This window comes from Balaenoptera physalus (genome assembly GCF_965194825.1).
Source record: "Balaenoptera physalus genome assembly, chromosome: 4".
Classification (NCBI taxonomy): domain Eukaryota; kingdom Metazoa; phylum Chordata; class Mammalia; order Artiodactyla; family Balaenopteridae; genus Balaenoptera; species Balaenoptera physalus.
Genome location: NC_138891.1, coordinates 2,766,876 through 2,794,079, shown reverse-complemented (window position 1 = coordinate 2,794,079; position 27,204 = coordinate 2,766,876). Strand labels below are relative to the sequence as shown.

General features: G+C 39.3%; 1 protein-coding gene across 14 annotated transcripts in view; it reads right to left on the bottom strand.

Annotated features, from left to right (window-relative positions):
* THRB (thyroid hormone receptor beta) overlaps positions 1-27,204 on the bottom strand; it is a 386,050-nt gene that overhangs the window by 204,732 nt on the left and 154,114 nt on the right. For 12 of the 14 annotated variants that reach the window (XM_082460761.1, XM_082460768.1, XM_082460767.1 and 9 more), the window contains one exon: positions 18,600-18,671. The exons of the other annotated variants lie outside the window; for them this stretch is intronic. The gene's annotated coding sequence lies outside the window, so the exon portion shown is untranslated. The remainder of the gene's footprint in view (positions 1-18,599; positions 18,672-27,204) is intronic. 14 annotated transcript variants of the gene reach the window in all.

Genomic DNA, 27,204 nt, shown 5'->3' with positions numbered 1-27,204 from the left:
TCACAGACATAGAAAACAAACTTCTGGTTACCAAAGGGGAAACGTTGGGGGAGGGATAAATTAGGAGTTTGGGGTTAACAGACACACACAACTATATATAAAATAGGTAACCAACGAGGGCCTGCTGTATAGCACAGGGAAGTATATTCAATATCTTGTAATAACCTATAATGGAAAAGAATCCGAAAAAGAATATATATATACACACACACACACACACACATACATACATACATACATATATATGAAACAGAATCACTTTGCTGTACACCTGAAACATTGTAAATCAACTGTACTTCAATTGCAAAAATAATAAAAATAGTTAAATATTTTTGTTACAGTTATCTTTTGGCAAATGACACATTTTTCATCTACAGAAATGATTTAAAATGTTCTCTTTAAATAATTTGTACAACCCCCCCAATGGTCAACATTAAGAAAAATTGTGAGATTAGTGATGGAATTATGGCAGTTTGGGATTATTTTATGACAGGAAGTCCAAGGTAGTTTCAAGAAGTTCATGAATCCCTTGAAAGTTTATGGGGAATGTGTACTGGTGAGAATTTTTCTGGGAGGAAGTCCTTAGTTTTCTTCAGGTTCTCCTAAGCCACTAGCCATGCGTAGCTACTGAGCACTTGACATGTGGCTAGTTTGAAGTGAAATGTACTGTAAGTGTGCAATGCACAAGCATTTCAAAGACTTAGCATGGAAAAGAGAATGTAAAATATCTCAATGATTTTTATATTGGTTATTTGTGAGAATGATATTTTGGATATTGAGTTATGTGAAACATAATATTAGAATAAATTTCACTTGTTTTTCCTTTTTTTTTTTTCTTGTTGAAAGATGTTTATTCAGTGTCATAATTCAGGAATAAGATGCAATCAAATAGAGGTATCAAACTATGACTTGGCTCATGGTTGCCATTTACTTTTTTTTTTTTTTTTTTGGTTGAAAATTTTTAAGTTTACATTAAAAATTTATTTCAAAATATTATAAACATTTTGGTTTTGGTTAGAAGAGTCCTTTTTTTTTTTTTAAAACATTTTTATTGGAGTATAATTGCTTTACAATGGTGTGTTAGTTTCTGCTTTATAACAAAGTGAATCAGTTATACATATACATATGTTCCCATATTGTTTTTCTTTTTTAATGTGGTTACTAGAAAACTTCAAGTTACACATGTGCTTGCATTTGTGGCTCACTTTCTATTTTTAGTGGACAGCGCTGGGTTACAGCGTAAGGGCGGGAAAAACAAAATAGATCTCAGAAGTTCACGAGAAATTACAACTATGAATATATTTTAAAGCATTTATGCAGTAAAAAACTAGAGGTGAATTTGGAGAAAAAAATGAGCCTTTGTAAAATACTGATTTATATAGAAACAATGGTATAAGTATGTATTTCACTTGGTCCCCTTAATCAGTTAGCCAGGATAATAAACCAGTATTAGAAGCTTAAACCCTTTTATCTTTTCAAATGAAAACCATCGTTTCCATAGGTTCAAACAAAGGATTTGAAAAAGTTCATGGGAAAAGTAGGTAAATGGGTTAAGTATCATTTTTTGTTAATCTAATCTACATGCACCAAATAACAAAGAGCTTATTGTATTTGCTTTGGGCCAGGTCCAGCTCCCACCTCTGTCTTGTGACCCTTCCTAGGGGTAATTAAATGTGTAAAGTCTTTTAGAGCAACTCTTGAAGCTCCTTTTTTTTGCCTGGAGCTTCCAGAAGGCAGCTTTCCTCTTTGGGTCTTCAGATCTTGGGGACATCAGAATCTCTCCTCAGATTTTCCTTTTGAACTGAAAGCTAATTGCTTTAGAGTATTGGGCTGGCCAAAAAATTCATTCGGGTTTTCTATAACATCTTCAGGAAAAACCTGAACGAACTTTTGGGCCAAACCCATGTTGTCCAGGAGCAAAGGAATATTATTGTTAATTTTTTCTTTTCCATCATTGTTATCAAGGATTTGATTCATCTAGAACATTCTACTGAAAGACACTTCTTATTATAGGAGCTTGACCCTTCTTGGGCTGAACAAAATGTGGGTATATTCTCATGTTCATTTTATCACAGAGTCCTGCAAAGAACCTGTTGCAGAAAAGATCAAAGCCATTAGCTCCATTTCCTCTTCCTAATATTCTGCCGCCTTTTGCAATGCAAGCACTGTCTGTGTGCTATTTAATGCATCACTCTCAAGTATGGATGTGGAACTCATGAGTGAATTTAGCTGTTAGTGTATTTTCCTCGTGAGCACTACATTCATGCCCACTCATGCCACTTCTTACTCCCCCCAAATCTTTTAAAAGCAGTGCTATTGGTGTCCAAAATTTCCATAAAATGAAATCCATTGATTTTGATGAGTGTTGGGTGGCCCACAGATGAAGTGACCACCAGGTTTTCCTTAACAAGCTGACTTGTTCTAACAAACTCGGGCCCCAGGCAACTGAAATTCCTAAACATATATTTTTGGATCCTGTTCTTTCTTTGTGTCCTGGGAATAGCATTTCTGACCTTTAAAACGGCAACTGCTCCCCTAGCCAAGACAGGAGCTGTTAATGACTCTGTTTTGTTTCCGAATGTTCTTAGGGCGGGGAAAACAACAAGAATCGTTCAACGCAGCTAGCCGTGTGGGGTGCGAGGGCATTGAGGATGGACTCAGCCTTCTCCCATTTCACTGTGTATAAGAATCTCCTGGGGAGTTTGTCAAAGTGCAGGTTCTGATTTACTAGGTCTAGAGAGAGCCCTGCAATTCTGCATTTCCAACAAGCTCGTGGGTGGTGTCAGTGGGACTGACCATAACCACACTTAGAGAAGCCAAAGAGTCCATCTCTAAGAAATCTTCCATCTCCAGGAAATCTTCCATCTCCAGTATTCTATAATCTGGGTGACCAGAAACCAACAGCTGAACATAAGTAAGGTTGGATTCTCTTGAGAACCTCTGCTAGAATACTCCAGAAGTCATAGTACCAGTTGTAGAAATTACCTAAGTAGGAGGATTTAGAAATTAAGTCTGAGAGCCTATCACCAAACCACTTTAGAATCTTGTAGTGGATCAAGTTACTATCTAGCAGTTCTGTCAAATATATATTTAGCTTCTTTGTTCCTAGAATATCTCTACGAATGAGCACCTTTGACACCCCAGCTGGATGGCTGATAATGTTGGGTGCGAAACACATCTAAGTTTATTCAGTGACTAGTCACATAAAACAGCTATCTTGAATCCTTATGCAAAGAAGAATTTTGCTAAATAAATATTTGCTCTTCAATTTATCTATTCTGTAAATACAAACGCTCCCGTGTAAGGTTTGCTTAAAGTGGAAGATATCTCTCTCATTCCATATCTGATAAGTATGAAAAAAATAGTTGATATTCACAGCAAACACAAACATTTATGGATCCTTCCATTGATAAACATACATTGTTTATCAATCCAAGTAAGTATGTGTACCGCCATGTATTTGATGCTGATAATAAATTCCTTGGTGTAGGTAAATTCTAAAAAAATGATGAAGTAGACTAAGTGAAAGTCAAAATGAAATGAATATATGATTTTTTTTAAAGTATGATTTTTCTGCCTCTCTTGACTACAGGCAGATGATTTTTCGCCATATTAATTTAGTGTCCACACACGCCATGTGCCAAACTCCATGCCAGGTGCTGGCGGGGTAGGGGGTGGAGGGGTGAGAAGATTATTTCCAGCCTCTGCCCCAGCCAGGCTCAACTGAATGGGGAGGGGGAATGGGCACCTAACCAGGTATTTACAACATAATACATCGATAATAGAGATATCTATAAAATGCAATGCCGAAGAGAGGCATTCCCTGGATGGTAATGTTGGCCTCCAAGTCCCAACGAAATGCACTCTTACGTAGTCTCAAGTTTTAGGGAAAAAAATTAGCATGCATGCCTAGGTAACTTTTCAGCAAGTTTTGGAATTTAAACTAATTCACTGCAAGGGCAGAAGGGAGTGAATGATCCAGGTCATGGAGGTGGGATTTGAACCCACCTTTGTCTCATATTAAAGTCCAAGCTTGTGCTGCTGCAACAGACTGAGTCTTAAGAAATTCTCAGCTCGTTGTAGGATAGGTTTCACTTCCAAGTAAGTAAGTAATAACAGTAATAATAACAATAACAACAACAATAATTGCAGCTGAAGCTAACCCTAATAAAGCTCCTTTATCCCTCAGGTACTCACTGTTCTAGGCATTTTACATACATTAACTCATTTAATCTTCATAGCAACCCTACGAGGTATTGTCTCCATGTCATGGTTGAGAAAACGGGCAAAAGCAAGTGAAATAATTTCCTCTCAGTCACACAGTAAATACGTGGCAAAACTAGATTTGAACCTGGGAAATCTGGTCCTGGAGCCACTTTGCTACTCCAAGTGTGGTCTGTTGACCAGCATCATGGGCTTCCCCCAGGAGCTTTGTTAGGAATACAGAATCCCAGACCCTACCCCAGATGTCTTGATTCAGAGTCACTGTTTTTAACAAGATTCCCAGTTGACAGTATGATCATTAAAACTTGAGATGCACTACTCTAAACCACCATAATATGCAACATCTGTAGATAAAAGACCTACCTCCGCCACCTTCCACCTTGGTCTGAACCCCCGTTCTGCAAGATTTCTACAATCCCCCCAGCCACGTCCGACCTCTGTGGGCACCTGAACTGCCTCAGCTTCACCCCATGACCTGAGTCAAAAGTAGGTTCTTTCTGTAACAGATCTATCGCCACCAAACATTTCAGTTTCTTTACGGAGGATCTGAGGGGTCACAGAGAAGGAGTCACTTCACTACCTTGCAGCTTCTGTCATCTCTCTGGCCCTTTGTCCACTATTGGTCATTCATTCATTCACCCCACCACCTCTACCTCCACCTTTACCTCCATCTCCACCTCCATCTCCATATCCATCTCCATCTCTGTCTCCATCTCCATCTCCCTTCTCTCTCTGGAGCAATGGACCAAACCTCCTCTTGCCTCTAGCAAAACAGTTCCACTCTCATCCAGATCCCTTGGAGATTTATTTTTCTATCTCCAAGCACATTGGTCAAGGTATTTCCCCAAGTAAATACAGTTCCTTCCTTAGAGGAATTCTGTTGCTAGTTGTTACTAGATATCATTTTCCCATCTTCTTACAGTTAATTCTTCCATTCTAACTCCTTTTTATTATGAAACATGATATGCATATGGAAGACTGCATATGGGCTAATTTTTTACCCTCAACTCCTACTCTCTTTGAATTTTAATGAAGAAAGCAGTTGCTTTTCATTAACAACATATTAAATAAAAATATGAACCATACCATTTAGTAAAATGGCCATGATTAGTAGCCCACAGATCCAAGATACAAATGAACTGAGGCCAAGCTTAAACTAGAAAACTAAAGGTCTCTTTTGGTTGGTAAATGGGATATACCAGACTCTCTGTCTCTTAACCTCAGAAATTAACAGAAAATGAGGCTGAACCCCCGGAGCTGTGCTAACAAAGAAGAGAAAGGGAAATTTCTCCCAGCAGCCTCAGGAGCAGCAGATTAAATCTCCACAATCAACTTGATGTACCCTGCATCTCTAGAATATGTGAATAGACAATGAATCAACGCAAAATTGAGGCGGTGGACTATGGGAGCAACTGTAGACTTGGGGTTTGCTTTCTGCATCTAATTTGTTTCTGGTTTTGTGTTTATCTTAGTTTAGTATTCAGAGTTTATTATCATTGGTAGATTTGTTTATTGATTTGGTTGCTCTCTTTCTTTTTTTTAAAAAAAATATATATTTTTCCTTTTTCTCTTTTTGTGAGTGTGTATGTGTATGCTTCTTTGTATGATTTTGTCTGCATAGCTTTGCTTTTACCATTTGTCCTAGGGTTCTGCCTGTCTGGTTTTTTTTTTTTTGGTATAATTTTTAGTGCTTGTTATCATTGGTGGATTTGTTTTTTGATTTGGTTGCTCTCTTCTTTCTTTCTTTTTTTTTGTTTTTTTGTTACTTTTTAATTTTTTTATTTTTAATAATTATTTTTTATTTTAATTATTTTATTTTATTCCTTCTTTCTTTCTTTTTTGTCTCCATTTTCTTCTGAGCTGTGTGGATGACAGGGTCTTGGTGCTCCAGCCGGGTGTCAGGCCTGAGCCTCTGAGGTGGGAGAGCCGAGTTCAGGACATTGGTCCACCAGAGGCCTCCTGACTCCACGTAATATCAAACGGCAAAAGCTCTCCCAGAGATCTCCATCTCAACACCAAGACCCAGCTCCACTCAACGACCAGCAAGCTCCAGTGCTGGACGCCCCATGACAAACAACGAGCAAGAGAGGAATACAACCCCACCCATTAACAGAGAGGCTGCCTAAAATCATAATAAGGTCACAGACACCCCAAAACACACCACCGGATGTGGTCCTACCCACCAGAAATACAAGATCCAGCCTCATCTACCAGAACACAGGCACCAGTCCCCTCCATCAGGAAGCCTACACAACCTACTGAACCAACCTCAGTCACTGGGGGCAGACACCAAAAACAATGGGAATTACAAACATGGAGCCTGTGAAAAGGAGACCCCAAACACAGTAAGTTAAGCAAAATGAAAAGACAGAGAAACACACAGAAGATGAAGGAGCAAGGTAAAAACCCACCAGATCAAACAAATGAAGAGGAAATACGTAATCTACTTGAAAAAGAATTCAGCGTAATGATAGTAAAGATGATCCAAAATCTTGGAAATAGAATGGAGAAAATACAAGAATCGTTTAACAAGGACCTAGAAGAACTAAAGAACGAACAAACAATGATGAACAACACAATAAATGAAATTAAAAATTCTCTAGAAGGAATCAATAGCAGAATAACTGAGGCAAAAAATGGATAAGTGACCTGGAAGATAAAATAGTGGAAATAACTACCACAGAGCAGAATAAAGAAAAAAGAATGAAAAGAGTTGAGGACAGTCTCAGAGACCTCTGGGACAACATTAAACACACCAACATTCGAATTATTGGGGTCCCAGAAGAAGAAGAGAAAAAGAAAGGGAGTGAGAAAATATTTGAAGAGATTATAGTTGAGAACTTCCCTAATATGGAAAAGGGAATAGTCAATCAAGTCCAGGAAGAGCAGAGAGTCCCATACAGGATAAATCCAAGGAGAAACACGCCAAGACACATATTAATCAAACTATGAAAAATTAAATACAAAGAAAAACTATTAAAAGCAGCAAGGGAAAAACAACAAGTAACACATAAGGGAATCCCCATAGGGTTAACAGCTGATCTTTCAGCAGAAACTCTGCAAGCCAGAAGGAAGTGGCAGGACATATTTAAAGTGATGAAAAGGAAAAACGTACAACCAAGACTACTCTACCCAGCAAGGATCTCATTCAGAATTGACAGAGAAATTAAAAACTTTACAGACAAGCAAAAGCTAAGAGAATTCAGCACCACCAAACCAGCTTTACAACAAATGCTAATGAACTTCTCTATGCAGGAAACACAAGAGAAGGAAAAGACCTACAATAACAAACCCAAAACAGTTAAGAAAATGGTAATAGGAACATACATATAGATAATTACCTTAAATGTAAATGGATTAAATGCTCCAGCCAGAAGGCATAGACTGGCTGAATGGATACAAAAACAAGACCCGTATATATGCTGTCTACAAGAGACCCACGTCAGACCTAGGGACACATACAGATTGAAAGTCAGGGAATGGAAAAAGATATTCCATGCAAATGGAAATCAAAAGAAAGTTGGAGTAGCAATTCTCATATCAGACAAAATAGACTTTAAAATGAAGACTATTACAAGAGACAAAGAAGGACACTACATAATGATCAAGGGATCAATCCAAGAAGAAGATATAACAATTGTAAATAGTTATGCACCCAACATAGAAGCACCTCAATACATAAGGCAAATGCTAACAGCCATAAAAGGGGAAATCGACAGTAACACAAGCATAGTAGGGGACTTTCACACCCCACTTTCACCAATGGACAGATCATCCAAAATGAAAATAAATAAGGAAACACAAGCTTTAAATGATACATTAAACAAGATGGACTTAATTGATATTTATAGGACATTCCACCCAAAAACAACAGAATACACTTTCTTCTCAAGTGCTCATGGAACATTCTCCAGGATAGATCATATCTTGGGTCACAAACCAAGCCTTGGTAAATTTTAAAAAATTGAAATTGTATCAAGTATCTTTTCCGACCACAATGCTATCAGACTAGATATCAATTACAGCAAAAAATCTGTAAAAATCACAAACACATGGAGGCTAAGCAATACACTACTAAATAACCAAGAGATCACTGCAGAAATCAAAGAGGAAAGCAAAAAATACCTAAGAACAAATGACAATGAAAACACAACGACCCAAACCTATGGGATGCAGCAAAAGCAGTTCTAAGAGGGAAGTCTATAGCAATACAATTTTACCTCAAGAAACAAGAAACATCACAAATAAACAATCTAACCTTACACCTAAAGCAATTAGTGAAAGAAGAACAAAAAAACCCCAAAGTTAGCAGAAGGAAAGACATCATAAAGATCAGATCAGAAATAAATGGAAAGGAAATGAAGGAAACGATAGCAAAGATCAATAAAACTAAAAGCTGCTTCTTTGAGAAGATAAACAAAATTGGTAAATCACTAGCCAGACTCATCAAGAAAAAACAGGGTGAATACTCGAATCAACAGAATTAGAAATGAAAAAGGAGAAGTAACAACTGACACTGCAGAAATACAAAGGATCATGAGAGCTTACTACAAGCAACTATATGCCAATAAAATGGACAACCTGGAAGAAATGGACAAATTCTTAGAAAAGCACAACCTTCCAAGACTGAACCAGGAAGAAATAGAAAATATAAACAGACCAATCACAAGCACTGAAATTGAGACTGTGATTAAAAATCTTCCAACACACAAAAGCCCAGGACCAGATGGCTTCACAGGCGAATTCTATCAAACATTTAGAGAAGAGCAAACACCTATCCTTCTCAAACTCTTCCAAAATATAGCAGAGGGAGGAACACTCCCAAACTCATTCTACGAGGCCACCATCACCCTGATACCAAAACCAGACAAAGATGTCACAAAGAAAGAAGACAACAGGCCCATATCACTGATGAACATAGATGCAAAAATCCTCAACAAAATACTAGCAAACAGACTCCAACGGCACATTAAAAGGATCATACACCATGATCAAGTGGGGTTTATCCCAGGAATGTAAGGATTCTTCAATATATGCAAATCTATCAATTTGATACACCATATTAACAAATTGAAGGAGAAAAACCATATATCATCTCAATCGACGCAGAGAAAGCTTTCGACAAAAGTCAACACCCATTTATGATAAAAACCTTGCAGAAAGCAGAAAGTAGGCATAGAGGGAACTTTCCTCAACATAATAAAGGCCATATATGACAAACCCAGAGCAAACATCGTCCTCAATGGTGAAAAACTGAAACCATTTCCACTAAGATTAGGAACAAGACAAGGCTGCCCACTCTCACCACTATTATTCAACATAGTTTTGGAAGTTTTAGCCACAGCAATCAGAGAAGAAAAAGAAATAAAAGGCATCCAAATTGGAAAAGAAGAAAGCTGTCACTGTTTGCAGATGACATGATACTATACACAGAGAATCCTAAAGATGCTACCAGAAAACTAGTAGAGCTAATCAATGAATTTGGTAAAGTAGCAGGATACAAAATTAATGCACAGAAATCTCTAGCATTCCTATACACTAATGATGAAAAATCTGAAAGTGAAATTAAGAAAACACTCCCATTTACCACTGCAACAAAAAGAATAAAATATCTAGGAATAAACCTACCTAAGGAGACAAAAGACCTGTATGTAGAAAATTATAAGACACTGATGAAAGAAATTAAAGATAATACAAACAGATGGAGAGATATACCACGTTCTTGGATTGGAAGAATCAATATTGTGAAAATGACTCTACTACCCAAAGCAATCTACAGATTCAATGCAATCCCTATCAAACTACCACTGGCATTTTTCACAGAACTAGAACAAAAAATTTCACAATTTGTATGGAAACGCAAAAGATCCCGAACAGCCAAAGCTAATCGTGATAAAGAAAAACGGAGCTGGAGGAATCAGACTCCCTGACTTCAGACTATACTACAGAGCTACAGTAATCAAGACAGTATGGTATTGGCACAAAAACAGAAATATAGATCAATGGAACAGGATAGAAAGCCCAGAGATAAACCCACGCACCTTATCTTTGATAAAGGAGGCAAGAATATACAGTGGAGAAAAGACAGCCTCTTCAATAAGTGGTGCTGTGAAAACTGGACAGGTACATGTAAAAGTATGAAATTAGAACACTCCCTAACACCATACACAAAAATAAACTCAAAATGGATTAAAGACCTAAGTGTAAGGCCAGACACTATCAAACTCTTAGAGGAAAACATAGGCAGAACACTCTATGACATAAATCACAGCAAGATCCTTTTTGACCCACCTCCTAGAGAAATGGAAATAAAAACACAAATAAACAAATGGGACCTAATGAAACTTAAAAGCTTTTGCACAGCAAAGGAAACCATAAACAAGACCAAAAGACACCCCTCAGAATGGGAGAAAATCTTTGCAAATGAAGCAACTGACAAAGGATTAATCTCCAAGATTTACAAGCAGCTCATGCAGCTCAATATCAGAAAAACAAACAACCCAATCCAAAAATGGGCAGAAGACCTAAATAGACATTTCTCCAAAGAAGATATACAGATTGCCAACAAACACATGAAAGAATGCTCAACATCATTAATCGTTAGAGAAATGCAAATCAAAACTACAATGAGATATCATCTCACACCGGTCAGAATGGCCATCATCAAAAAATCTACAAACAATAAATGCTGGAGAGGGTGTGGAGAAAAGGGAACCCGCTTGCACTGTTGGTGGGAATGTAAATTGATACAGCCACTATGGAGAAGAGTATGGAGGTTCCTTAAAAAACTAAAAATAGAACTACCATACGACCCAGCAATCCCACTACTGGGCATATACCCTGAGAAAACCATAATTCAAAAAGAGTCATGTACCACAATGTTCATTGCAGCTCTATTTACAATAGCCAGGACATGGAAGCAACCTAAGTGTCCACTGACAGATGAATGGATAAAGAAGATGTGGCAAATATATACAATGGAATATTACTGAGTCATAAAAAGAAATGAAATTGAGTTATTTGCAGTGAGGTGGATGGATCTAGAGTCTGTCATACAGAGTGAAGTAAGTCAGAAAGAGAAAAACAAACACCGTATGCTAACACATATATATGGAATCTAAAAAAATTAAAACAGGTTCTGAAGAACCTAGGGGCAGGACAGGAATAAAGACGCAGATGTAGAGAATGGACTTGAAGACATGGGGAAGGGGAAGGGGAAGCTGGGACGAAGTGAGAGAGTGTCATGGACATATATACACTACCAAATGTAAAATAGATAGGTAGTGGGAAGCAGCCGCATATCACAGGGAGATCAGCTCAGTGCTTTGTGACCACCTAGAGGGGTGGGATAGGGAGGGTGGGAGGGAGACTCAAGAAGGAGGAGATATGGGGATATATGTATATGTATAGCTGATTCACTTTGTTATAAAGCAGAAACTAACATACCATTGTAAAGCAATTATACTCCAATAAAGATGTTAAAAATAAATAAATAAAATGTTAATGTCTATAGCCTAAAAAAAAAAAGAAAGAAAAGAAATAGTTTTTAAAATTATGAAATAGTGCACACGTTCGCACATATGTACAATGGAATATTACACACACATATATATATAATGGAATATTACTCAGCCATTAAGAAGAATGAAATAACGCCATTTGCAGCAACATGGATGGACCTAGAGATGATCATACTGAGTGAAGTAAGTCAGACAGAGAAAGACAAATATCATATGACAGCACTTTTATGTGAAATCTAAAGAATGATACAAATGAACTTATCTACGAAACAGACACAGACTCACAGACATAGAAAACAAACTTATGGTTACCAAAGGGGAAAGGTGGGAAGGAGGGATAAATTAGGAGTATAGGATTGGCGTATACACAGTACCATATTTAAAATAGATAGCCAGCAAGGACCTACTGTATGGCACAGGAACCTGTAACCAATATTCTGTAATAACCTAAAGGGGAAAAGAGTTTGAAAAAGAATAGATACATGTATATGTATAACTGAATCACTTTGCTGTACACCTGAAACTAACATAACATTGTTAATCAACTATACTCCAATATAAAATAAAATTTTTTTTAAAAGGGCGTATAAAACAATATTACGGATACACATGGCCCACCATTCTGATTTGCTCTATTGGTTTCATCTGTCTCTTTATAAGAAATAAAACCTAAGAAAACACCATGACCTTTGTCCGTCTCTCTCTCTTCTCCCTCCCCTCTCTCTGCCAAGTTAGCCACTATTTTACAGTTGGCGTGTTTTTCCCATGCATGTTTTTGTTCTTTTACTACGTTAAGTGTATAGGCATTTACTTTTTAATGTGAGACTCTGTCCAGGACGTTACAGCAGAAATTACAACGCTTGCCTCGACAGGCTTCCTGAGAAGACACAGGGAAGAGCAGACAGCCGGGGCCCCGCCGACCCACCCCTCTCCAATGTGCGGTGGGAAAAACAGGACTCAGGCTAGCTTTGCACAATGCCATCAGGGAGGGTTAAATCAGAAAATCAAGTTCTGCTTATTCAGCTGATTTAAAGAGCTAAAATGAAAACTCATTTTGCCTTGCAGCCAAAGATGTCAAACACACAGTACCAAGAAAGTTGTACTGACAAACTCGGTCATTTTTTCCCAGCCCTGTGGGTTACATACGCAAGATGTGGTTGTATATGTGGCGGTACCGTGTACCACGGATGTGAGGAGTTCCAGAACAGCCACGCCGGGGGCCTGGCTGCATCCTGCCAGCACCACAGACAGGCTTTGATTTTGTCATCCACAAAATGGCAAGATGTTACCTGCTGCTCATTGGCTGAACATAAGCGATGCGGTGATGGCTTGGAGCTGAACTTCTTTCACATTTGGGAGCTCATCATGAAAAGTCTATGAATGTATGGTTACCAAATGCATGATTCGACCCCTCCTGAAGTTAAAGAAGAAGAAAAGAGAGAGCAAGAGAGAGTGAGAGAAGGAAAGAAAGAAAGAGAATGAGAGAGAGAGAGAGGGAAGGAAGGAAGGAGGGAAGGAAGGAAGGAAGGGAGGAAAGGAAGGAAAGAAGAAAGAAAAGGAAGGAAAGGAAGGAAGGAAGAAGGAAGGAAGGAAGGAAAGGAAGGAAGGGAGGCAGGAAGGAAGGAAGGAAGGAAAGGAAGGAAAGGAAGGGGAGGAAGGAAGGACAGAAAAGAGGAAGGAAAGAAGGAAGGGAGGAAAGGAAGGAAGGGAGGAAAGGAAGGAAGGGAGAAAGGAAGAAAGAAAAGAAGGAAGGAGAGGAAGGAAGGAAGAAAGGAGAGAGAGAGAGGGAGGGAGGGAGGAAGGAAGGGAGGGAGGGAGGAAGGAAGGGAGGAAGGGAGGGAGGAAGAAAGAAAGGAAGGGAGAAGGAGAGGGAGAAGAGGGAAAGAAAAACTGTTTTGTTTTTTTTTTCCACCCTGACTTTCCTACTTCCTCTAGCTTGGCTTCTTAGGATAACTTCTTAGTTATGTTTACAATGCCTTCACCTCTTATTCCTTTAAAAGTTTATAATTTAGCTCCTTTTAATTTTTCCCTTTTCTTTGTTCAGGGATGCCAAAATTTAAAAATTATTGCAGTTGGTGGTATGGAGGCCTAGAAAACTTTTATGTTGTTTGTGTTGTGTGTACGCCTGCATATATTTGTTTATGCATTATTTATCTATTGCCAATAGACTGCATCATTAAATTTCCAGCCAATTTTCTGCATATAAAAACAACACGAGACTGTTTTGTTTATCTGGATCCTGTTTCCTAGAAGTTCAGCCTAAATGTCTTTCCCTGGTTTCCATTCATATATATATGTGTATGTATATATATTTATTCACATATATACATACACATTCATACACATATACATACGTGTATATGAACATGTATATACTATGTATTTTTATACACAAACACACACCTCACAAACATATGTGTGTGTGTGTGTTTGTTGAAACCTAGTTTTGAATTGCATGGCTAATTAATGAATACATTCTCCTTGGTCAATGCATTCTTCACAGATTGGATCACATTGATCTCTCTTGTCCCCAGTGCCACCTCAGTAATACAAAACTCATCACTACAAATTGGAGTCCTTCATTTTTCCCCCTTTTATCCATCAACCAGTTGGCTACAAGATCAGTTCCTCTAAAGCACCGTCCTGATCATGCCTCTCCAAAATTGAAAAGCCTTTAATAGCTGTCTGATTGTGACCAATCTGCTAGGTGCCTCCATTCTATTCCTTTACAACCAAATCTCACTTCACCTCTGGATGCAAAGTACCCAGCTACATTTTCTAGACTCTTTTGCAACCAGGAGTCGGTACGTGAGATTGTAGGCAGAAGCCATGAGGTGGGAATTCAGGGAAGCCCTCCTAGAGAGGAAAACCACCTGAAAATGGGTCCCTTTGCCCCCTTCTTCCCATCTTTCCTGCTGCCTAGAATTTATGTGTGAGGGCTGGAGCTCCAGCAGTCATATTGACTTAGGAAGGAACCTTGAAGATAACGTCATATGCTTAAGAATAGAAATACAGAAAGATAGAATGTACCTGAGTCCCTGATGATAAGAGAACCACCCCCAATTGCCCTGGAGAGAAAAATAAAATTTTGTGTGTTTGTCATTGTTATTAAGATTTTCTGCTATGGGCAGGCCCAAAATAGTAGTTTATTCTCTCCACAAATTTAGGTATTTTTCTGCTCCAGCCAGTGTAATATGATGATTAGTTTCAATCCATTGCTTCTCTTCTTAAGACAGTGGCTCACAGATAGAAAGATCTGAGTTCAAGCCCAGCCCTGCCTCTATGACAGAAAAATCTTCAGGCATTGCTCCTCATCCTTTACCCTCAGTTTCCTTGTCCAGAAATTGAGAATAATAATAATATGCACATTAAGGCGTCTGCTATTTTTCTTTCATCCAGTTTTTTAGTTATTAGCCCAATAGCACCAATAGAAAAAATAGTTGAGGGAGAAAGAAGGAGATAAAACTCAAATCAGGATATACTCCCCCTTGTTCACAGACCTCATAAGCAGTTCAGGGGTTAAAAACGTCCAGGTTGCTAATTTTTAAAAGTCAACAGGAAAAAATATCCATTGATTGGACTTCAGTTATTGATGTTTTACTCTCATTCTCACAAATAACTGAAATCTGACAACACACACATTGCATTTTCCAAATGTTCCTTAACCTGTAGATGAATGCACACACACATACATACACACGTACGTTTCAAGAACATTGGCCCCGGGAGAATCACTTGCTCCAAGTTCCTGGAATGGAGAAGTCATACAATTCTTCTTGGTACTTGCCATTTGGATAAGTTGACTCAATGAATGACTTGAAGAAACAGCTCCTTTCAAATGGGCATTGAATTGCAAAAAAGCAAATTCTGTTCAAACTCTTCCATTGTGCAATTTCACTTCTGCTCTTATGCACATTAAGCTAAATTGGTTGGATATAAACCTTGCTGAATTAAATTTGATTTGATGAGGACATTTGTGTGTCCGTGCAGGCAGAGTGCAGTATGTGTGGGTTTAAAAAAAATGTTCCTTTTACAAATGATCCCGTTTTGCCATTGCTTCATTAGTGAACTAAATTTTTAGTCATGTGGATCCACTTTGTGAATGAAATAGATCTTGGCCCTTTGTTGGGAAATCACTAAAGTAGCAGTTTGTTCTTCTTGAAGAAAAGTCACACAGCCTCAGAGGCTGGAACATTCGGGTACAATCTGAATCCGGGGTTGGTTGAATCCGTGGACGCAGAACCCACGGATAAGAAGGGCCGACTGTACTACACCATTTTATGGACTTGAGGGCCTTGAGCATTTGGTCTATGTGGGGTCCTGGAACTACTCCCCCCCAGATCGGAGGGACAACGGTATCTTTAAATCCTTTCTGCCCTTGCTTCACGTGACCCTCACTTGTCCTCTCTTACTATCCCCCAACACTATCATCACTTCCTTTTCAAAAAATATTCTCCTTGTTCTTCTCAGCCCACTCTCCTCATGAGGCTCTAAAGGGCAAGTTGGCCACTGGGTCCTATCTGCCCGGGCTGAGGGCCTTAGCAGCATTTCAACCCAAATAATGACCTTCCATGTTACTGCCGGACTTCTAAAACACACAAATAGAAGAATTCAAGTAGGCTTGGTTCCAAGTATTTCCGGGGGAGAAAAGTCATTTTTAAAGGGTCCAGATGATTTATTGCAAGAAAAGAGGTGTCACTAAAGGCCTGAATTCCAACCTGTCACCAGAAGTTCAACTCTGATAAGATATAGAAGAAGCCATCTTGTATTTCACAGGTCCCGAAAAAGCATTCAGATGAAGGAGCAAAGGTTAAAAAATTATGAACAGTTTCCCGAGCATTACCAACAGTACATGTCAAAGTAATGCATGAATCAAGTACTGTACTCGGGATTTCCACCGCCAGGAATCGCATACATCATCCTTTAGCTGCATTACTGGCTAGAAGACCCCAGAAGGTATTCAGGGGTTCTGTTGTCTGAAATCCTCTGAGATTTTTTTTTTCTGGTTTTGGTAATTACTGAACAAAGAAAGTTCAATAATTGGAAAAGCAGCGTGGTCTCTTGTCTTCTGAAACTTTGCATAATGATGGTAGATTCCACTCAATAAAGAGTGCACATAGCTTTAAGAAAGACCCTCAGTATTTTCAGTATTTCAGGAAGCTCTCAGTATTTTCATTCACAAAACAGCTAAATATTTTTTGCTTTATTTTCCTTCTTTTTATTTTTTTAACAGAGGTATAATTTATGTATAGCAAAAAGGAGACGAGTTTTGACAAATGCCATGTAACCCATACTTCTATGAAGATATACATTTCCATCACCCCAGAAAAATTCCCTGTGTCCCTGCCCAGTCAATCTGGTCTCTCCCCAAAGTAACCACTATTTTGATTGCTATTATGGTAGACTAGCTGTGCCTTTTTTAGAACTAAATAAAAATGGATGAATGCAGTGTACTTTTTTAGTGCCTAATGTCTCATGTTTTAAGCATCTATGAAATCACGTCTTAGTTTCCTTCTCTGTAAATTGAGGGGCTCGCCCTGTGAAAACTGTGCAAGTATTCTGAGGAGTCGTAGGTTTCTTGGTTGGGGCAGGGGACCTGAGAAGCCACCTTGATTGGGGGTGGGTGAAGTGGAAGCTGAAGATTGGGGCTCTCTCCTTCAAACAGAACAGCTGTACTTTTCCAGGTCTTACAAATTGCGTTTCACTGGAAGATTGCATTTGGGTAAAGGGTTCTTTGTAAAAAAAAATATAAAAAAGTTAGAGAACTGCAGGTCTAGCCGATCCTTACCGATCCTTTTCCCTGGAACCTTCTATAAATTACAAATAGCGTTTCTGATATGAGAGCTGGGATTGGTCCCCTGGAGAGAGAGCTGGGAGACAGAGGCCGCCAGACTGGGGGCCCCCGGGGAGGGTCTGGGCACCGAACACTGTAATATTAGTACCGGTTACAATCAGATAGTGCCACCTCAACTGAGGCGGCTGGACAATAGGCCAGAGGCCCTGGCGATGGAAGCACAAAGGCTGCATTCAAAAGGCCCGACTCCACAGTCAGCCAGTGTATCTATAGACGCCACAGACCCTGGCCCAGCCGGAATGTCACCTCGCCGCCAGAAAGCCATTTTTCCTGGTTAGCTTTTAAACTGCTAAAAATAATAAACACAGAAAGGAAAGTGCTGACACAACCCTAACTGCAGAGACAAACTGCAACTGTTGTTATAATAATGTAAACAAACTGGGTTCCAGATGACATCCTAGTGTTCCAAACTGAACAGGCTGCCTGATATTTCCAAACATCTGGGGACTGGAGGGAAGTTGTATGGGTTCGTCAGTAATGGAAGGGGGTTTTCACTGCACAGGTGCACATGCCCTTCCTGACTTGCTCTGACCAAGGGTGAGCTGATCCTTTTGCTTTCTTTAGCACTCAAGGAAAAGAGAGATTGGAAAGGACTGTGGTCCTCCATCAAGCATTTTTCCACATAACAAATGAAAAATGGGTTCCTTTCTCTCTCTGTCTAATTATTACTCCTTTTTCCCCCAAGTGAATTTGAAGCGTCCTTCTCTCCATTACGTTTATTTTTAACCCATAGAACGCTGTATATTCCTCCTGAATACCTACAGAGTTCAAAACCATCTTAAATAACAACAGCAGCAATGCCATAAACTAGAAGATCATTCCCATAATGCTGAAAAGTGGCAATCATAAAATCACGAATCTGATTACCCCCAGAGTTCAAAACCATCTTAAATAACAACAGCAGCAATGCCATAAACTAGAAGATCATTCCCATAATGCTGAAAAGTGGCAATCATAGAATCACGAATCTGCAAACAGCCAAGTCAAGCCCAACATCTGACCTGACAATCCATGAAATCCCGTGTGGAACTTGGTACCCACGCAGGACGGCCAATGGGAGGGAAAATGCAGATCTGGAAAAAAGGAAACACAAGAAGATAAATAGATGTGTGTGTGGTTTTTTTTTTAAAACTCCCCCAACATTTGCTTAATTCACCACTGCTCTTCTTTCTATGTTTAAATGGGGTCTGGTTTCAGAGCTGTCTCTGATTTTGAATACATGCAAACAGACTTCGATAAAATCTCATTCCAAAGGGGAGCTGGTTTCAGAGAAAGGGACTGTAACACAAGGATTGTAATAACACATTATAGGCATGAGACAATGTTTGTGGATCCCAAGAACCTACTTTTCTGCACAGGACTCTGGGGTTTTGGATTCCCAGCCTCGGAAGAGGACTAAAAGGCAAATGTGAATCAAACAATTTAGAACTTTTGTGCTAAAAAGGGTCCAGGTGGGTGTCAGAGGATGGTTCCCAGGATAGGTCCCAGCAAATCTCAGCCGGGGCTGTGCCCCTGTGAGACGTCAGGATGGGGGAGCCGAGAGAAAGCTATGGAGCTGTCTAGACGGTGTCAAGTGCGGTGATGTTGGGGACTCTTCGCCCAGGTGTAAACAGATGAAGGAGAAACCAGGGCATCTGTTCCCGCAGGAGACGACGTCTCCAAGTGTCTGTCTGCCCAGCAAGCGAGGGGCTGCTTTTTCCATGGCTGTGGTCCCACAGTTGTAGTTGTTCTTGTGGGAAACTTAGCGATCATAGGAAAGCACAGGTTGGCAGGACAAATGTCTGGGTCCCCTCTGCCCAGAATGGACCATTGACAACATTTTGTCCCATCTGCTCTTTTTTTTTTAAAATAAAATAGAGCATAGGTATAATCTCCTTGACAACCCACTCTGAGGCCAGACCATGAATTTGTATCTTGCCAGTACATTTTTAAAAGACATTTACATACAAGATGAGTATCCAGGACAATGAACAGTGCTTGTGTGTTTTTCATTCACCTATACGATATGAACCTATGTATGTGTATCTGTCGTTCTACACTTGGACTCTCAACATCGTATGTGTGAGCTGACCATGCTGACTGCACGAAGTCTCAGCTCAGTCACTGCCTTTCCACCTAACACCAACCAGGAAAGCACCTGTCATGCCATTAAACTGCGCGCTGGTTACGTGTGTGTGCGCGCATATGTATGTGCAAATTTTCTCTGCAACTCCACTCTGAGTTTCTCAAGATGCTGCTCTGTCTTCTCTACTATGGTTCCATGCAGAGTGGACAGTCAGTGTATTGAAAGGTAAAACATATTTGTTAAAAATTGATCTGCTTATTATTAATTATCCTCCCTTTTCAAACAACATTAAGGAAGACTTTGAGGTTGTATTTGTTTTCTTCAAAGTCTCTCTCCACTTGCTTTTGTCGTAAATATTCAAATCCCAAGTTGTCAGTATCACTGTACTGTTTGCGAGAACATCGGAAGCTCTAATATTTTAAGGCTGAAGACCAAGATATTTAAGGAGCATATTTACAAAACAGACTCACAGACATAGAAAACAAACTTAACGTTACCAAAGGGGAAAGGGTGGGGAGGGAGAGGGAGAGGGAGAGGGATAAATTAAGAGTTTGGGATTAACAGATACACACTACTATATATAAATAAACAACAAGGTCCTAATGTATAGCGCAGGAAACTATATTCAATGTCTTGTAATAACCTATAATAAAAAAATATGAAAAAATATAAATGAATCACTTTGCTGTACACCAGAAACTAACACAACATAGTAAATCAACTATACTTCAATAAAAAAAAGAAAAAAGAAAAAAAAAGAAGCATATTCTAAAAGCGCTCTCAAAGACTAAATTGACAAGCCAGAAAAGCTTGTGTTTGTAACTGTTGTGGTTTTAAATGTGAATAGCACTACCCTTGACACTAATACACCACTACCCTTGACACCACTACCCTTGACACTAATATACCCTTGACACTAATACATACACCACTACCCTTGACACTGATACCTAAAAACAAACAGTGCCTTGTATGTAAACAATATTGAACCTCAACTTATTTTTTGAAGGTATAATTCTGATTTATACTTTGAAGAATATACATGAACCTGACTCAGTGAAAACAACCTAAACATTCTCACATAATAATTAGTAATAATAAGCAGTTTAATATATACCACTTCTTAAGCACATTTTGTGGGTTGGGTTATGCTAATTCTCTCACCTAATTTCACTTAATTTAATCCTCACAATGATCAGACGAGGTAGGTATAAGCCCATTGTTCAGATGAGGAAAAGCGAGTCAGAGAAAGATTTAAAATTATGCCCAAAGCCAGTGAAAAAGAGGCTAGCTGGGACTCTGTCTCAGGCAGTCGGATGTCATGGGCTTCATTCTGAATTACTGAGAACAGGCTCAGGCTTAAAGATTAAAACAGCAGAGAAGACAACCGAAAAACAGTGTCACTGAGGTGGCTTCCAAGTTTTGCTATAATACAAACCGACAGCATCTCTTTCATGGTGTGGCTCTCAAACCAAGAACAAACCAAATTACAGTTCTCCAAGAAGACAAATTCAAAGTGATTTCCTAGTAATGAAGGAAATGAAATTTAAAGCAGCAAGGTCAAGCCCCAGACCTTTCCAACTTAAACATTCCCATTTCTAATTCTTCTTCTCTTTAGAAAACAGGGAGCCGTGGATTTGCTCATGGCTCAAAGGAGGCTGCCCGGTTTGTTTACAGAAGATTCAAAGCAAAAATGAGAATCGCTCCCTGGGACAACTTTAGCCCAGAATGTGTGTTCCTTACACATTTTTAATTGGGACACAAATATATTAACAGTGTGGTTATTTTGTGCTTTCAAAATATTCTGTTTTGTAACTGATTCATATTTATATTTGGAAGGCATTTATTTCTGGGCATGAAACAGTTCATTTTGTTAAGCCATGTGACCTGAGGTAAGGTTGGCCCCATTTCCCATGACTGCTCCCAATTAATGCAAATTGAAGGTTAAAGGATAAATAAAGTCCCTTTAGCTTGGTTTATTAATATGTTAGTTATAAATGGCTCTTTACTTGGTCTATGCTCTTCAGTCTGTAACTATGTACAAATGAACTCTACAGAACAAACTAGCGAATACACAATGTGTATTTTATTGCAAAGTTTTCATTTAAAAGGGGTTACTATTATGGCGATACATTAATGTCATCTATCTCTCTACTTCTTTGGTCTCGGCTCTCTCATCAAACCTGTGGAGCCTGATATAGACTGACTGCATTGCATTCACGGTCACATCTTCAGCCCTCCCTGTCCCTACTCTTTGTCACGTAACTTTGCAGTTCCTCTTCCTAAAGAGGTTCAGCCGATATTCCTGCCCCCTTTGATTTTGGCTTTGGTCAGGTGACTTGCTTTGGCCAATGGAATGTTAGCTAGTATGTTCCATCTAGAGGTTTGAAAAAGTTCTTGTTATGTTTATGTGTTTGCTTTGCTCCTCTGTAACTGCCATGAGAACACACCTGGGCTAGCCTGTCATGGCTGAGAAACACAGAGTGGTGTTGTTGACTCACGTCTCAGCCAAGGCCATCCTAGATCAGCCTAGAGCAGCCAAGCCCCACACATAGGACAGCACCCAGGCAAGATACACAGAACCACCCAGCTGACCACAGAAGTACAAGTGGGCCCAGACGGAACTCAAAGAACCAACCAGTAGCCAACCCTCAGACTCGTGAACTTACGAATGCCAAGTGTTTCAAACCATTGAGTTTTGAGGTAATGTGTTACTTTCCCAGGTAACTGTACAAAATGTTGTTGTGTACTAGATATAACCGATATAGGACCTACCCCTGGCTCTCTCAAAAAACGGATGTCCCCATAGAAGACAGTTTAAAATTTAGGCAATCAGACTCATCAACTATCCACCAAATGCCAGCTGTTTCAGTCAAGGTTCAACTAGGAAAATATCAAGTAGTCTAGGGATTTCAACATAAGGACTCTAATGCAGGGAACTGATCACACAGAAGGAAAGACGTGAAGGCAAACGGGGAAGCAGGAGCCATCCAGGGACTCAGTCATTGCAGAAAGTCCCTGAACAACAGGAACAAAGCATAGAAGTGTCGGTGCTGGAGCCCAGGGGACAGGGCCACCCCGCAGAAGCTGACAGCTCAGAAGCCCTCCCTAGTAGGAGCTGAAGCCCCAGAGGAGACGATCTGCCATCAGAAAGCTGGTCTGAGTGTGAGAAAGGCACACCTGGCTTCCCTCTTCCTTCAGGACCTTCCAAGGCTGACCCCAGACTCAGGAACCTGGACAGCCCTGTTTTTTGGGTTTTTTTTGTTTTTTTTTGACTTGTAACTTCAAACTCCAGTAATTTGCATCTCATATGCCTTCCATCTTTCATTTGCCTTTGCTAGCCAGCCTTCTCAGTTACTTTCTTGTAGGTTATTATATAATATAAAGAGAGTAAACGCGTAACGTCTAGCAAAAAAAAAAACCCAGTTCCCTAGGCTTGTTACCCTTCTTATCCTCTCCGTCAGGTCAGTCACACCAGGGAAGGGCAAGCCAGGGATCTGAGGGCAAACAGATACACACCTCACCATGACGGGCGAGACACCACAAGGCATTCATCGGCGCTGAGAGCTCTGTCCGCAGAAATAACGGAGAGTGAGAACAGACACTGGGCTTGAAGGTTAGAAAGGGCCTGAACAGGTGGAAAAGGATATTCAGGTAGCAGGACCCGTGGGAGCCAAGTGCAGGAACCATGGAGGGAAAGACCAAGTGTTCTGGTTAGGTTTAGAGGGTGTGTATTTGGGAGGAAGGTGCAGGGGAGAAGAGGGGGGCAAGGAGGCTACAAAGGTGAGAGCTTGAAAGAGTTAGGACCCCTGAAAAGAAAAGATAACTATGTGATGTAACAGAGGTGCTAACTGTCCCTACGATGGCAATTATCTTACTATATATAAATGTGCCAGTGTAACATGTTATATACATTCCACAATGGAATATGCCAAATATATTTTGGTAAAAAAAAAGAGTTTGGAGACCCATCTAAGCAGATTGGACTTCTTTCTGTCCTGAAGGCAACGGGAAATGAATCGGTTCTGAGAAGACAGTAATATGATCCAAAGTGTGTGTTAGAAATATTACTCTGATAAAAACGTGAGGGGTAGATGGGAGGGAGAGAGCCAGACTACGGATCTGTAATTAAGCGTAGACCTCACAGAGCTCACAACCCTCCTGAACACATTGGCAGGAGTCTGTGCAAGTGTTGAGTTTTCTGAGAGATGGGACAGAGCTTTCACATGGTTTTCAGTGGAGCCTGTGACACTTGACCCCATCCAACACTGTGAACGCTAGAAGCAGGACAGCCATCTAGAGAGCTCCTCTACTAATCATTTTAATGAGGATCAAAAATGTAACCGTGGCAATGGGAATGGAAAGGGGTAAACAGACACGAACATTTGTAATGACACTATCTAAAATAATCTAGATAAATATGAACAGAAATGAAACAAGATCAAGAGATACTAAAAGCTTTAATTCTGTAAATGAAGTACAATGTATACAAATATTGAATCACTGTGTTGTACACCTGAAACTGATATAATATTGCAAATCAAGTATACCTGGATTTTTTAAAAAGGGTACAGAAAAAAATAAATAAAAGATTTAATTCTGGGCCACCTCCATCTGCTCTTCCTTTCTTTCCCCTATGAAACGGAGGAAGCAACTTATGTTTCCAAGATACCGTAAAGAGTCACTCAATTGAAAAGTTCCAAGATAAACACATGGCACGTATATCACCACTGTCCCCTTTCCATGTCGTCACAGATATTACTAAGCAAACGCAATCTTTCCTTACTGCTGAGTCCAAACCCAATCTCCAAACCCCTCTGAAATAGCTCCTCAGGCAGCCACTAGAGTGATTGCTTTCTAGAGTGACTGTTTTTATTTATTGTATTGACCGTTCTTTGGTTTCGTAAGGATGAAGTACCAATGAATGGATCACTTAGCATAAGGTATTATATACTCGTATGATCTGTATACACATACTTATATGTGTATTTCCCACACATGGGAAACTTACATACAATTGGGCCACCTGCTAGATCTTACCCAAGTTTGTGAATCCACTTAATGTTAACTCAAAACAATTAAATACAGATTTGAATGAAGCTGAATTAGGGGGAAAATTTTTGCATAAATGAAAATTTATTCTATTATCGAATGATCATAGTAAATGTTTAAAATCAGCACATGTCATCATAATCAGCTACTAGTGACTTCATTGTTTGGTAAAGTCTTAACTCCAATCACCGGCAAGTAGGTATATTGTGTTACCATGAGCCATCCTTTTCTCAGAGTATTAATATGTTGACCCTTGGGTTGGTATTTGAATGCCACCATGACAGTTTTCTAACCTTGGGTGTTTTCCATGTGACATTAGAAAAGAGGTGTCATTATCAGAGTTGCCTTCTAAATAGGACCATAATAAAGACAGATTCAGATAAGCCAAGTTTTTTCTACTTGTACTTTGGATCAACAAGAAGGTAACTGTTGTCTATATTAACATAAAGATGTTTCCTGCTCCCCTCAACCCCAAACCCCAAAATTTGATCTGTTCAATTCCAAAGAAACAACTTTTGGAAAATTGTGTATATATAAAAATATTCCCAGAAAAAGAGAAGAAAAAAAAAAATCTCTAATGAAAAAATTCCCAGCAGTCATTATTTGACCATACCCCATAATGAGAAGTTTGTTTTAATCTATAACACATGTCCATATATTTAGATGTGTGTATGTATAGCTAACTAAAATATAAGTCCCATAAGATAGTATTCTTGCTTATGTGATGAACTTGGATATTTTCTATTCCATTCAACACTATCCTATTCTGTTCTTTTTTATATACTATTTCCTTAAAGAAAAGTTAGTAATAACCTGTGAAATTGATTTCATTACCCACGAATAGGACCCAGCCCACAGTTTGAAAAGCACAACCGTAGGAAAATAAAGTGCTGTGACTTTATTCACCAATGTAAACATATCCACAAAACATCAATCCTGGGCAACTTAGCAGAGAAAAAAATCTCTTGGCTCTCTGTCTAGTATCCTGGCTGAAACTAAGTTCTGCTGAGCCAATTTTTGTACTTCGTGGTTGACAATTACTGAAAACTGAAAGGCAGAGATCAAACCCTCACTCTCCTTCTCATCACATCTCTTCCGCTGGGCCATTTATACCGTGCAAGTATCACGTTATTCAATTTTGCTGTCATTTACTGTTCTTTTTCCAACAGCAATGGAAACGCAGGATCGGTTTACTGTCTCCTGCCTTTGGTAGAATTAGATGATTCTCTCTCCTGGCCCCTTTGAACAAAGATGCCATTCATCCCTCTGGAGAACCACCTCCGGGGGATCTGCAAACAAAGCCCGGCAGGGAAACCACTACTCACGAAGGAGCAGCAATTGGAATTGGAGCAACACAGATAACTGTAAAAACAAACAGTAAAAGGCTAGATAGCTCCAAATTCAGTGGGACCTACCGAAAGAAAGCTATTTCTTAAAGAATTAAAAAACTATTTCCTCTTTCTAAAAGAAGAAAAAAATGAACAGGTACTATAGAATCATCATAGCAGAGAATCTTTGGAGGTTTTCTTGCCCGTCCTCTGGTGCTAGTATATTCTTTCTTACCTGTGACTTCTTTGACATTCATCTGCTTTCTGTGTGCCCTTCCCCACACCCCTACTCATCCAACTAGTAAAACATTAGTGAGTGTATCAAAGCCTGAGGTTTCCCACATTCTTTATTCAGCATTTCTTCTTCCCAGAATTTATCTTAAATAAATGATTATGGATATATCTATATATACAAAGCCTCAGTGAAAAAGATGTTCACATAGTGTTATCTATAACGGCAAAGGGCTCAATTAATTGCTAAAAGTGGTCATCTCTGGGTGGTTGGGTTATTGTGATTTAAATTTTATTCTGTATACTTACCTATATTTTCCAAAATAAAAATAAGACAAAGGAACTGAAAAGGACATGTGTGTGCTTGTACTTGTTACTGAAACACTGGTGAATCTCCAGGTAGATTTTCACCAGGCCCAAGGACACACATGTATGATCATGCCCTGAGACACTATAATATCTCTTCATGCTGAAAAAAATATATATATACACCAGCAATTTCATCCTCAAACTCAACAGAAACGTGTACACATGTTCACCAAAAGACCTGTACAAAAATGTCCATAGCTGCACTTCTCATCATAGCCAAAGCTGAAAACAAACTATTCTCCAACGGATATATGCCCACAATGAAATATATAAATCACAACGGATGGAATGTCTCACAAACGTTATATTGAGCAAAGTAAGTCAGACACAGGAATACATTCTACATGAGCCCTTTACAAAGTTCAAAACAAAGCAAAATTAATCTGTTGTTTTAGAACTCAGGAAAGTTCAGTCTTTTGGGAGAAAGACTGAAGGGGGAAGGAGGAGAGTTTCTCCTTCCTGTCAATTGTTCCATTTCATGATCTAAATGGTGGTTACATGGGTGTTTACATTTTGTGAAAATGTATCAAGCTGTATGCTAATGACTTGTATACTTAGTGG